Source organism: Hyaena hyaena, unplaced genomic scaffold, assembly GCF_003009895.1.
Source record: "Hyaena hyaena isolate Hyena2069 unplaced genomic scaffold, ASM300989v1 scaffold_86, whole genome shotgun sequence".
Taxonomy (NCBI): Eukaryota; Metazoa; Chordata; class Mammalia; order Carnivora; family Hyaenidae; genus Hyaena; species Hyaena hyaena.
The window spans coordinates 1,285,089-1,297,754 of NW_024080721.1; the positions used below are offsets into that span (position 1 = coordinate 1,285,089).

Genomic DNA, 12,666 nt, shown 5'->3' on the forward strand with positions numbered 1-12,666 from the left:
CGCGAGATCATGACCTAAGCGAAAGTCAGACGCTTAACCGACTAAGCCACCCAGGCGCCCCTGATCATTCTTTTTTTAAACAGTATTATTATTGTTGTCATTATTATTATTATTGAGAGAGTCAGAGACAGTGCAAGTGGGAAAGGGACAGAGAGAATGAGAGAGAGAAAAGCCCAAGGAGGCTCCTCCATGCTAGTGTAGAGCCAGACCTGGGCTTGAACCCATGAGGCCATGAGATCATGACCAGAGCCAAAACCAAGAGCTGGGCACTCAACCAACTGAGCCACCCAGGTGCCCTCATTCTTTTTTTTAATGTTTATTTATTTTTGAGAGAGAGGGGGAGGGACAGCATGAGTGGAGGAAGGGCAGAGACAGAGAGAGAGAGAGAGAGAGGATCCAAAGTGGGCCCTACACTGACAGCACAGAGCCCGATGTAGGGCTCGAACTCATGAACTATGAGATCATGACCTGAGCCAAAGTCAGATACTTAACTGACTGAGCCACCAGTGCCCCTTGGACTTTTTATTTTGAAATCATTTTGTTTTTTAAAATTCTTAACATTTTTAAGAATTTTTGAGAGAGAGCGTGAATTGGGGAGAGGGACAAAGAGAGAAAGAGAGAGAGAGAGAGAGAGAGAGAGAGAATCTTAAGGAGGCTCTATGCTCAGCATGGAGCCCAACGTGGGGTGCGATCCCATGACCCTGGGATCGAAATTAAGAGTTGGATGCTCAACCGACTGAGCCACCCAGGCACCCCTATTTTGAAATAATTGTATAGATTCACACAACAGTTGCAAAGACAGTACGTGAAATTCCTTTATACCCTTCATCTCACTTCTCCTAATATTACTATCTTCCATAACCACGGTACATTGATTAAAACCACTGCCATTAGCTAAACTTCAGACTTTACTCAGAGGTTCCCAGGTTTTCCACTGGTGTCCTTTCTCTGGTCCAGAATCCCATGTTACATCTAGTCAACATGTCTCTTTAGTTTCTCCTAATCCGTAACAGTTTCCAGGTCTTTTTTGGTCTTTCTTGACATTGACACCTTTGAATAGTATTGAATATTACTAAATAGGCCGCATTGCGGGCTCTTCTGATCTTTTCTCATGAGGAGCCAACAGGTTATGGGTTTGGGGAGGAGGACCGCCAGGGTCAAGTGTCCTCATCAATCCTATCCGGGTACGTGACATCAACAAGACCCACCGATGCCGTATCTGTGTTTATTGCAGTCTCTCTGTGTGTGCGTACGTGTGTGTGTGCGCGCGCGCGCGTGTGGTTAGGTAAACATAGTCTCCTAGTCATATCTCCTCCTCTAACCCAGCACCACAGGGTTCATTCTAGCACCTCCTATGAATTTAACGGGCATTTTGGTGGCAGTGAGAGATGTCGCACTTGCAGGAAGGCTGCGGTAAGCTACAGTTCTTCCCGGAGACGCCGGCTGCCATCTGCAGGTGCCCTTTACTGGCAGACACTTTGCTACCAGACATTGGACTCATCAAGGTGAGCTGACACGCTGCCGGAATGACACTTCTGAGCCCGGACTCGCGCCTGGATCCACCCTGAGGCTGCGTGGGGTGCCAGGGGACTCTTGCTCTGCCCTAGCTGAGGCCTCAGCCAAAGCCTGGGAAATCCGGGCCGTCAGGCTCAGAAAAGCCGCGGGGGCTCCCCGTCTTGTTACATCCATCCCCTCCCCCCCCCCACCGTTCTGTATAAAGTTCTTAAGTAACAAGGACTTAAGCTAGGACAGTGATCTGTGAGAATCACGAGTGCTGGACCCAGTCACTGCTGGGTAGAATGCACGTTCGGGGCCGAGGTGTGTCCAGTTAGGGGGTGGCGCGGGCAAGCAGGCAAGCCCTACCGCGGCTGTGGACCCCCCCCCCGCGTCATCCTGTGTCACCACTAGGGAAGACATCACTGCCCGCGCACGGCCCCCCTCCATCAGCCACCTCTCCATGCCCACCCTCTGGTCTTCCTCTCTCTTGCTGATCTTGTCCGGGTGGCCCTTGCTTTCCAGTCGTCTTCTGAGTCCCTGCCCTGTCTGCCGTCTGCCCTCCCTGTTGCTCTGTCACAAGTCACCTTCACCCTGCCTCCCGTGGCCTCCTGGCCCATCACTTTCGTTACTGCTTCCCAGCACCCTTCTCTGGTCTGTGCTCTCGGTTGCAACCTCACCAGCTCGGCCAATTCCTGAACCCGGAGCCCTGCCTGGGCTCACTCCTTCCTGGTTCAGGGCAGCAAGCCAGGCCCACCTTCAAGGTGCTTCCGTGGCCGTGCGGCCGGTTCCCGTCCCTCTACCACTGCGCTGTGACTCTTCCAAGCCTTTGCCTTTCTCTGTCGGTACATCCAGAGAAGTTTTTCAAGTAGGATTCAAACTCTGGAGTCATAAAAAGAAAGACTGGCTAATTTGAATAGATAGCAGCGTGGGGCGCCTGGGGGGCTCAGTCGGTGAAGCATCCGACTTCGGCTCAGGTCATGATCACGTAGTTCGCGGCTTTGAGCACCGCGTCAGGCTCTGTGCTGACAGCTTGGAGCCTGGAGCCTGCTTCGGATTCTGTGTCTCCCTCTCTCTCTGCTCCTCCCCTGCTCACATTCTGTCTCTCTCACTCTCTCTCTCTCTGTCGAAAATAAGCATTAAAAAAAAAAGATAGCAAGACCCTGGATGTAAAAACATCTCGGGCCCCGACCAGACAGTCTAGAAAGAATCCTTGTGTCTCTGTTGGTCAGCGATTTCAGGGCAGCAGATGAAAGCCCTCGACAGCCCAGTGGGTCAGAGCAGAGGGCTGTCCATAGGGGACAGCGATTACTGGACAGAGAAAGGAACTAAGTATGTGACACATCATGGCCAGGACCCTTGCTCACACGGTCCAGAGGGACAGCAGACAGCGGAGCAAGACCTATCAGCAGCTACCACAAGCAAGACACATTGCAGCTCGTCCCCTGGGGGGCCAGGGAGGCAGGGCTCCCAGTGCCATCATGGCACCTTGTCTTCTTATGCCCTACAGATGCCACAGTAAGCGATGCCTACAGCCACTTTGGGGCCAAGCTTACCTGCAAACAACAGATTTTCTTGTTGAGAAGATACGACTCATCCTGGACTCTCTTGCCCATCCTCGGCCACCAACAGAGTAGCGGCTTCATCTCATCGCCTCAGGTAAGCTCCCCTGGACTCCTTGCGCGGGTCACGGTCATATCACAAAGGGATGGTCTCCTTAATACATGGAGAACTCCTAGAAGTCAATAAGAAAAAGACGACCGATCAATTCGGTAGAAAAAATGGTCAATATATAATTAGAAAAGCAAAAACAAATTGTCCTTAAATATATGAAGGAAACGCAGTCTTGCTCACAAGAACGACATGGAGCTGTTTTTGGGTTTATCAAAATTAGCATAAATCAAAAAGTTTTATAAGCTACACGTTTGGTAGGTATTTGTGTTTCCTAATTCCTGTGTGTGTGTGTGTGTGTGTGTGTGTGCACGCACGTGTGGCGCCAGGGAGCTCCCTGTACCAGCAAGCAATGCTCAGACACCAGCTGGGTGTCCTACACTTCCACTCAGTTCTGACACTATGTACTTGGGGACAGCGTCAGATCCCGCAGGTGCGGGGTTCAGTCCAAGAAGACCTCCTCTTCAGACACCAATCACAAGCCCAGGTTGCTACGTGCGCTTCTGACTGACTGGCTTTTAATCAGGGGTCCCTGCTAACCCTTCCTTGAGTTTGACTGATTTGCTAGAATGGCTCACAGAACTCTGAAAACCTGTTAACTCACCAGATGGTCAAGGAATTGAAGGATATGAATCAACAGCCAGATGAAGAGATGCACAGGGCAAATCCGTGCCAAAGGCACCTTTGTCCATGTGGAGTTTGGGGCCCGACATACTGGCACTTGGAAGCCTGCCCCCCACCCCCACCTCCCAGGCATCCCCAGCTTGCAAGCTTTCCACATCCCCTCCGTTTTTTGGGTTTTTATGGAGGCCTCCTGCGGAGGTGCGATTGGTCCAATCCCTGGCCTTTGGTGATCAGCATCCCCTCTCCTTCCCTCCCTGGAAGTCACCTATTCCCATTGGTTTCCCAGGCAACCAGCCCTCAGATTTAGGTGCTTTCCTAAAGCCACTCATTAACATACCCCAGAAAAGGGCCTGCGAATAACAGGCCACACTCATTCGCCTTTGTGGCTCTGAATAGATTTCAGGAACTGAGGACCGAGATCAAAGCTTGTAACAAAAGATGCTCATTCCTCTGTTGCTTAGCAAATGCCAAGGATTGAGCTGGGAGTCAAGAACAAAAACCAAATATATATGCAAAATATGTTTTGGTGGTCTGAATGGCCATATATATGTTTATATATATATAAATCACAATATCATGTGAGGAAACAGGCACATCGCTGGTGAGCGTGTAAGCTGGTGAGAAATTTGGCCTTAATTATCGAGTCCATCTACTCTTTGACCTAGTCTAGCAATTCCACTCCCAGGAATTTATCCTGCAGACATTGTACGTGTGCAGAACGATGGAGATGCATACAAGTTAGTTTTAGTAGGTTTCTTCCGATGAGCAAAAGATGGGAAATAAACCAAACGTGCATTATATTAAGAAAATTAGCTAAAAAAAATCGCACATCCATGTGAGAAGTAAGTGAGATGATTCATTTTCAAAAATACCAAATGAAAACTGTGCTGTCTAGTTAACAGTAATTTACAACCTACTGGAAATATGTACGAACCTCCCACCCCCACCACAATGGAGTCCCAAACCCTTAGACACTTCACTTCATGGCTCTTCTTTCCCTCTCCATTTAGTGGGCTTATTTTTCATGGGCTTTGCCTGAGTATGTGCCAAAGAACTGAAGTCTCTGCGTCACCTCAAGGAATGTATTTTAAAAAAATTTTTTTTAATGTTTTATTTATTTTTGAGAGAGACAGTGTGAGCAGGGGAGGGTCAGAGAGAAAGGGAAATACAGAATCTGAAGCAGGCTCCAGGCTCTGAGGTAGCTGTCAGCACAGAGCCCGACGCAGGGCTTGAACCCACAAACCGTGAGATCATGACCTGAGCTGAAGTCTGACGCTTAATTGACTGAGCCACCCAGGCACCCCTCAAGGAATGTATTTTTGACCTTCCGTGGGCATAGGTGACTTCCGGGTAAGGCTATAAGCTCTGTAGTGCTCAGCCAATGAGGAACCAGGGGAGGGACTTGCGTGCTAGGAGATAAATTTCCTGCTGTAAGTGCCCTGAGTGTGCCTGTCCATCAGACACTTGCTTTTGCAGGAATGTGGATTAAAGCCTGGCTTCACTGTGCTCGAGTCTCCACATCCCCCTTTGATTGGGTCAGTGCACTTATTTCTCACAATCCGTATTCTGTGCCCGACAACGTTAGCACTTTTTCTTCTCTGCTTCAACAGGATTAAATATATTTTAGCTCCAAACTCAGCATGGTATTTAATGGAGACTATGAGATGCATTCCCACTAAGTCAGAAGCAAGAGTGAAGGCCCACTGGCAGCAACATGATTTAAGAATGTACTAGAGGGGCGGCTGAGTGGCTCAGTCGGTTAAGCGTCCAACTTTGGCTCAAGTCATGATCTCATGGTTGGTGGGTTTGGGTCCCGCGTTGGGTTCTGTGCTGACAGCTCAGCTCAGAGCCTGGAGCCTGCTTCAGATTCTGTGTCTCTCTCTCTCTCTGACCCTCCCCTGCTCACTCTCTCTCTCTCTCTCTCTCTCTCTCTCAGAAATAAATAAAACATAAAAAGAATTTTTTTAAATAAAAAAATAGTTGAAAAATAAACAAAATAAAAAATAAAAATAAATAAAATTCTTTAAAAAAGAAAAGAACGTACTGGAAGTGCTAACCAATGCAATCGGGGAAGAAAAGAGAGAGATATACACATTTGAAAGGAGAAAGTAACACTTCCGCTCTAAGGAGAGAAGATTAGCCACATACCTGGAAAATCCAAGTGAATCACCGGATCAACTACTACAAACAGCAAGAATTGATGAATCCCACTGAACAAAACTCAAGCACAGAAATCAAGCCTCACCCCACCGCTTCAGGGCGACAGCCCACCCCTGAGACCAGGGAACCCGGCCCGCACAGTCCGGCAGCGGCCCTTCCTTTGCTGTGGAGCGAGTTCTTGGGGCAGGGGCGGTGCTGTGCAGGACAGCGCCACGACGATGGCATTTTGTTGATCTACTTTTGGCAAAGGTTCTTTGGGTGTCACAGCCGGTGTCTGTGAGGGCCTGCTGTCCCTCAGCCCTGTCCAGAGACCAGGGAGTGGCCCTGCCATCACAGAACCCACCCCCAGCAGGAGGAGGACACATGGGCCCTGGCATGTGCCCAGCGCTAGGAATGCAGGGAGTCTCGTAATTCAGGCAGGAGGGGACCTGGAGGGCTCCCTGGAGGAAGCAATATCTGAAGGGTGATAGAGGTGGGCAAAGTGGGGAGGAGGGTTTTCCAACAGCAGGCAGGAAGAACCAAGGTGTATCTGGGGGCCCCTAGGAACTCAGTCTGGCCAAAATATGAGCTGGGAGGGCATTAACTGAAGAAATACGGGCAGCAGTGTTGGGCTCAGTCGAGTTGACGTGAAATGTTGGGGTTCGGGAGTGAATGGCCACGAAAGAATTCTTGAGACATCTTTGGGGCAAAAAAGGTGGTTTAATGAAAGCACGGGGACAGGGCCTGTGAGCAGATACAGCTGCGCTGGGGGTGTAAGGGGGACTCTACCTTCCATTGAGGAGGGCTGTAGGGAGAGCGTGAAGTCTCTAAGGAATTTGGAAGCAAGGTGGCCAGGACCTTGGGGGGCTGGCTGCTGTTAGCATGCGGTCATTTACTGGTGTCTAGTGAAACCCCAGTCATGGGACCCTTCAGGTGTCTTATCAGTGGGCTGTGTTGGGAGGGCTAGCTTGTATCTTGGGGCGGGGGTAGAGATAAAGGAAGTTTTGATATATTATATGAAGTTCTTATATAAAAGCTTTTATTATACATGTGTATATATTAAAGAAGACTTGGAGGGTCCCGGAGTCTGGACCAATGTCCCACGGAAGTTGCCTTTGCCTCCAGCAAAGTATTAACATCCAGCCGCTGAGTTCCCGGAGGAAGGTCACTGCCTGTCTCAAGTACCCGTCAATGGGCTGCAAAAGGTATTTCATTTTTTTTTCTTCTACATTTCTTTTACCTTTGTCCCTCACATCAGAGTGAGCTACTATCTGGGGAGGGGCTGTGGAGGCTGTGGTGGGGGCGGGGGTGGGAGCACATGGTTACTTGAGGGGAAGATGCAGGGGGGCCAGGGAGACGTCAGCAGGCGGAAAGGAGGGAGGGCAGGAGGGCCCTTCAACCTTGGCTGCCTGTTAAAATCTCCCAAGAAGATGTGCCTGGGAAGTGGCTCAGTCAGTTGAGCCTCCGACTTCAGCTCAGGTCTTGATCTCATCATTGGCGAGTTCAAGCCCCGTGTTGGGTTCTGTGCCGATGGCTCAGAGCCTGGTGCCTGCTTCAGATTGTGTGTCTCCCTCTTCTCCCCTGCTTGCGCTGTCTTGTTGCAGAAATCTGGTCTGGATCACTGGCGGAAGAACAAAGAGGCACTCGGCGATCTTGGAAGGGAGGAGGTTTATTTTACACCAGTGGGCTCAGAGGAGATCATTCTCCAGAGGTCTGAGCCCAGAGCATCAGAAGAGGGACTAATTTGTAGCCTGTTACTTCCGCATTCCTCATTAATGCATGCACCAGCAGGGTGGGAAGAAGAACCTGGAAGAGGGAGCCTTTGATCAGGGACAGGTATTTCCTTATCAGTCCTGCTGGCCACCTGATAACAGATTTTTCCCTATCACTCTCTCTCAAAAATAAATAAACATTAAAAAAAAATCTCCCAAGAAGCACCATGCTACGGGGAGGGCAGAGATAGGGGCCTCTGGCCATCCCATTGCGCAGGAGGGGCCAGCCCCTTACCTTTTGAAATGAAGGGCCTTGGAGGTCAAAGGGGCCAAGTGGGAACAGTCCAGTGACAGAAGGTGTGCATGGGGCCGGGTTGGGGACGAGTGAGGCATACGTGCAGCTGAATTAGCGACAGCAGTGAGGGGCCAGGGCCACGGCCGGAGGGGGCCGGAGCTGGGCATGGTGGATGCTTCAAGGAGGGAGAACTGAGAAAACAGCATGGGGGTGGGGGACCAGCGTGAGCTCAGCCTCTACAGGACTCCCACCACCTCCCATGAGCCTTCCTGAGTGGGGGGCAAGAACAGTCTGGGGAGGGCAGAATGAGGCCAAGGCTGAGGCGGGGCATCGGCGTTACCCATCCTCCAACCAGGGACAGGAGGGGCGTCTACTGGCTGCGAACATCTGATTGATTCGCCTGCCTTTTTGGGCTCATGGACCGGACCTCCTTGATTCACGTTTCTCTATCCATTCAGGTTGTTGATTGAGAGAGTAGTAGGTGGAGGGGTGCTCTGAGCCCCGGCCTACACACATGGAGGTCAAGGTGGAGATCAAGTCAGTCCCTGGGTACAGACCTCATTGTCTGGGTTTGCTGTCTGGGGGGGGGAGGGGGATGTGTAAAAAGTTGGACATTTTGTTCTCGGTGGGAGTTTGCTTCCCTCAGAGCCAATGCAGAGGGTCCAATGAAGTGATGGGCTGATGTGGAGGGAATGATCTGGAGGATCTTACGCAGAGGAACTTACACAGAAATATTCGTGGTTGTGGAGCCTGCATGGTGTGGTCTGGAGCCTTCTAGCGTTGGAAGGATGCTGTGGGACTCGGGAAAGGGTATAAACGTCACCCCATCAGCACACGACTGTGCCCTCTTGCGCCTTGCCTGGCCCTAAGGGGAAGCTACCCTCCTTGCTCGCTCTTGACTCTCTGCGGCCAGCTGGGCAGGCCTCTCACCCACAGGGACCCCTGCAGCAGCAGAGGTCACTATGTAGCTGGAGGGCCTGGGTCCACTCTGGACACAACCATTTGCCACCAACCCAAGGAAGGCCTGAACACTAGGTGAGCTGTAGCCTCCCTGCATTAAGATGTTTGGAACTCGGGGCTCAACTGCCCCAAAGTCAACTCCCATCTCTGTCCTTACAAGACAGACGACTTTCTGCAAGCTGCTGTTTCATCTGTTAACAGGGGACCATAATAATCTCTCCACAGGACCGCTGTGACACTAAGCGAAGCACGCATGCAAAGGGATCGCAGCGCCTTGTGCGACAGACTGTTCATCAGCTGGGCCCATTTACTGCACACGGTGCCAGCCTCACCCGCAGGGGCACGGAGCCCGCTGCTCCCGCGTCCGCGCTTGCACAGCCCAGGTGAGGGAAGATTACCTGCCTGCCGGCCCGGGCATCCACTCGCTACATTCGACCCCCAAATCCTCCAGGAGGTCTTGCTTTGCTTCTTCCCTGGCCTTCCTGGGATGCTATGCACCCCGCCCCCCCCCCCCCCCCCCCCCCCCCGAGATGCCCCCACGGCGCTCTGCACACCTCCCTTTGCAACTCACTTGCAGTTCCTGGGGCTCCTCCCCTTCGGACTGTGGGCTCTGGGAGGGAACTGCCTCAGGCTTGCTGGTCATCTCTACCGCGCGCACCACACTGCTGGGCCCCCAGGCAGGGGGCCAGTGTTGGAGGAACATTCTGAGGTCTACCGAAGCCGACTGCGGACTCTGTTCTTTTGCAGCGGACACGTCAGAGAGCTGAACTTTTATGAGTTGCTGGGATGGAGATGGATTATTTGTCCAGGACATTTGAACTTGAGTCAGAATGGTCTTAGAGGGCAATTTGGCATCAGGGTCATGTGGAACTCAGCCTGGGAGTGTCAGGGCTGACAGGCACCACACAGGACTGTGGCTCAGGGAAAGTGGACCCAAGGCCCAGAGGCAGAGACAGGGGAGATGAGAAATACGGAGATCATCCAGGGGGCCAGGGGACAGAGCTCGAAGAAAAGAAAAAGGGCTGGATTTAATTTCACTGGCCTTGGGCCAACCGTGTGAGTAGATGCGGCTCTTGGATGTGGATTTGCACTCCCTGCCCTTAATGCTTTTCCCAGCACGGCGGTCCGTGGACTGATGGAAAGCCTTATTTACCAGCATGGTATTCTGCATAGTACTTTTAATTAAAAAAACTCATTTCACAGCAGTTGAAGTCAGGCATTGGACTTGTGGTCACGTAACTCACAGGTCCATCCCTCACCACGTAGAAACAGCTGGGTAAATAGAAGAGTGAAATGGCCCATGGAAGACTCAGCTACAATGCCACAGGGAGACAATATCCTGAAAGGGCAGAGTTCTACCTTTTTTTTTTCCCCCCAAAGGTTTATTTTTGAGAGAGAAAAAGATCTGGGACGCTTCACGAATTTGCGTGTCATCGTGTCGTCCTTGCGCAGGGCCCACGCTAATCTCTGTATCCTTCCAGTGCCTAAGCCAGCACAGGGCAGAGTTCTGCCTTACAGGCTGCAGAATATGCTTTGCATGAATCTGCTCTCCCAGAACCAGAATTCATGGGTCTGGGAATCAAGGGACAGAAGTGAGAGGTTCCTCTTGCCAGTCCACTCAGTGTGGCTCTGCTGACCTGGAGATTTTGGTTTTCAGAGGAGGAATGTTTCCACCAGGAACACAGCAATGGCTCCATTTTTTTTTTTTTTCTAAGTTTAGTTATTTTGAGAGAGAGAGAGCGTGCGCATAAGCTGGGGAGGGGCAGAGAGAAGGAGAGACAGAATCCCAAGCAGGTTCTGTGCCATCAGTGCAGCGTCTGATGCAGGGCTCGAACTCCCGAACTCTGAGATCATGACCTGAGCCAATTCAAGAGTCGGATACTTCACTGGCTGAGCCACCCAGGTGCCCAGCAATGGCTCCATTGGGTGCATATTGGGGCTCATCAGGACAGTGAACAGACAAGCTAGCGTGGGAACGATCCTACTGGCCAGACACCATTACCGAGGGGAAGCCTGGCTGCCGCTCTGCAACAGGAGCAGGGAAGACTGTGGCTGGAACCCAGAAACTCCTCTAGGTCCCTCTTAGAAATAGCAACGATGAATGGAAAACTAAAAAATAAAGGCAGGACAATGAATTCAGACCCTTTAGGAATGAAGGTTTTGATCAACCATGCCAAAAGAGAGTCCCGACCAGCCGAGATCCCGGCTGAGGGCAAAGGAAATAGAGACCAGGTAGTGGAAACGGCGGCTCTAAATATCAACTCCAGCTTCACAACAGACTCTATGTACTCTTTCTAGATTGTTGTGTGTGTACACACACACCCCTTCCTTTCTGCTCTTCCTCACTATCTCAAGCTGTTTCTGTTGGAAGTTAACTTTACCGTGTAGTCTTCATTTCCCCATTTTTATTTTTAGGGCAAGAGAGCAGGGGAGAGGGTCAGAGGAAGAGTGAGAGGGAGAGAGGGAGGGGAATCCTAAGCAGGCTCCACATTCAGCATGGAGCCTGACACGGGGCTCGATTCCACGACCCTGCGATCATGACCTGAGCCGAAATCAAGAGATGGATGCCCACTGACTAAGCCCCCCAGGCAGTCCCACCGTGTAGTGTTTAGGTATCATTCTGTTATCCTATATTTTCCTCAGACGAGACTGTGCCTGGATGGGAGGAATCAACATGGCACAGATCCCTACACTGATTGTTGGGCTTTACATTCCCTCAGTTTGGGAGAGAGTACGTCCATCTTCTTAAAATTAGTTGCATCTTGGGCAGAAACGGAGTAGCTTCTGTGATCATGTTAAAGCTCATATAGACGTAAAGGGGTGTGTACAGATGCCGTGGGGCTAAAGGGGGAGGCTGTCCCAATCACTAAGCTCTTTCGCAGCTTCACACCCAGCGGTTTTTAAAAAAAAATTTTTTTAAATGTTTTTATTTCTGAGAGAGAGAGAGAGAGAGAGAGAGAGACAGCATGAGCAGGGGAGGGGCAGAGAGAGGAGACACAGAATCTGAAGGAGGCTCCAGGCCCTGAGCTGGCTGTCAGCACAGAGCCCGATGCAGGGCTCGAACCCACAAACTGTGAGATGATGACCTGAGCTGAAGTCAGACGCTCAACCAACTGAGCCACCCAGGTGCCCCTCACCCAGCGTTTTTAACAGTTTCTGTAATGTGGGGCACGGAGCTCGGCAGCCCTTCCTGCCCACTGGAACTGCCCAGCCGTGGGAGGCCTCAGTGCCGGAGGGAGGAAGGGAAGAGACGTGCTGCCTCCAGGCCCATCAGCCTCACCCCTCTGTGGTGGTGATGGCGGCGGCAGCGGCATGGTTCTGGGGTCACCACCTCCGGCCCGCTCGGGAGCAGCTGTTGTGCCCCAGCGACACCAGCACCAGGCAAGCAACCTTCCGGAGGCAGCTCTTCCCGGGGTTGCTACTTCCTGATTCTTTCTTGTTACCTTTTTACTCAGCGTCAAAAATTCTGCCCTCTGGTTAACGTGACTTACGTGGGTTCTGTCTTCTATTTGGACCATGACTGACAGACACACGAAGTTTCTATCTATTGAAATGGAGTCCCAAGACTGGATTGTTTTAAATCCTCACCAACAATGACCGAGGCTCTGCAGCATCTCTTTCTCTCTCGGTTTTTCACACGGACACTTGGGGAGGTCTTCAAATTCTAATCCTTCGAATTTCCTTGTTCCAGTATTCCTCACCCAAGTTGAGAATTAAAGTAAACCGTATTTGGATATTAAAATTTTACATTAAGAATATTTTTAGAACACG

General features: G+C 51.1%; 1 long non-coding RNA gene across 1 annotated transcript in view; it reads left to right on the forward strand.

The window, feature by feature from the left end:
- LOC120233309 overlaps positions 1-3,148 on the forward strand; it is a 19,354-nt gene extending 16,206 nt beyond the window's left edge. The window contains exons 2-3 of the long non-coding RNA XR_005528787.1: positions 1,335-1,505; positions 3,005-3,148. This is a non-coding gene — a long non-coding RNA (uncharacterized LOC120233309). The remainder of the gene's footprint in view (positions 1-1,334; positions 1,506-3,004) is intronic.
- The last annotated feature ends 9,518 nt before the right edge of the window (positions 3,149-12,666 follow it).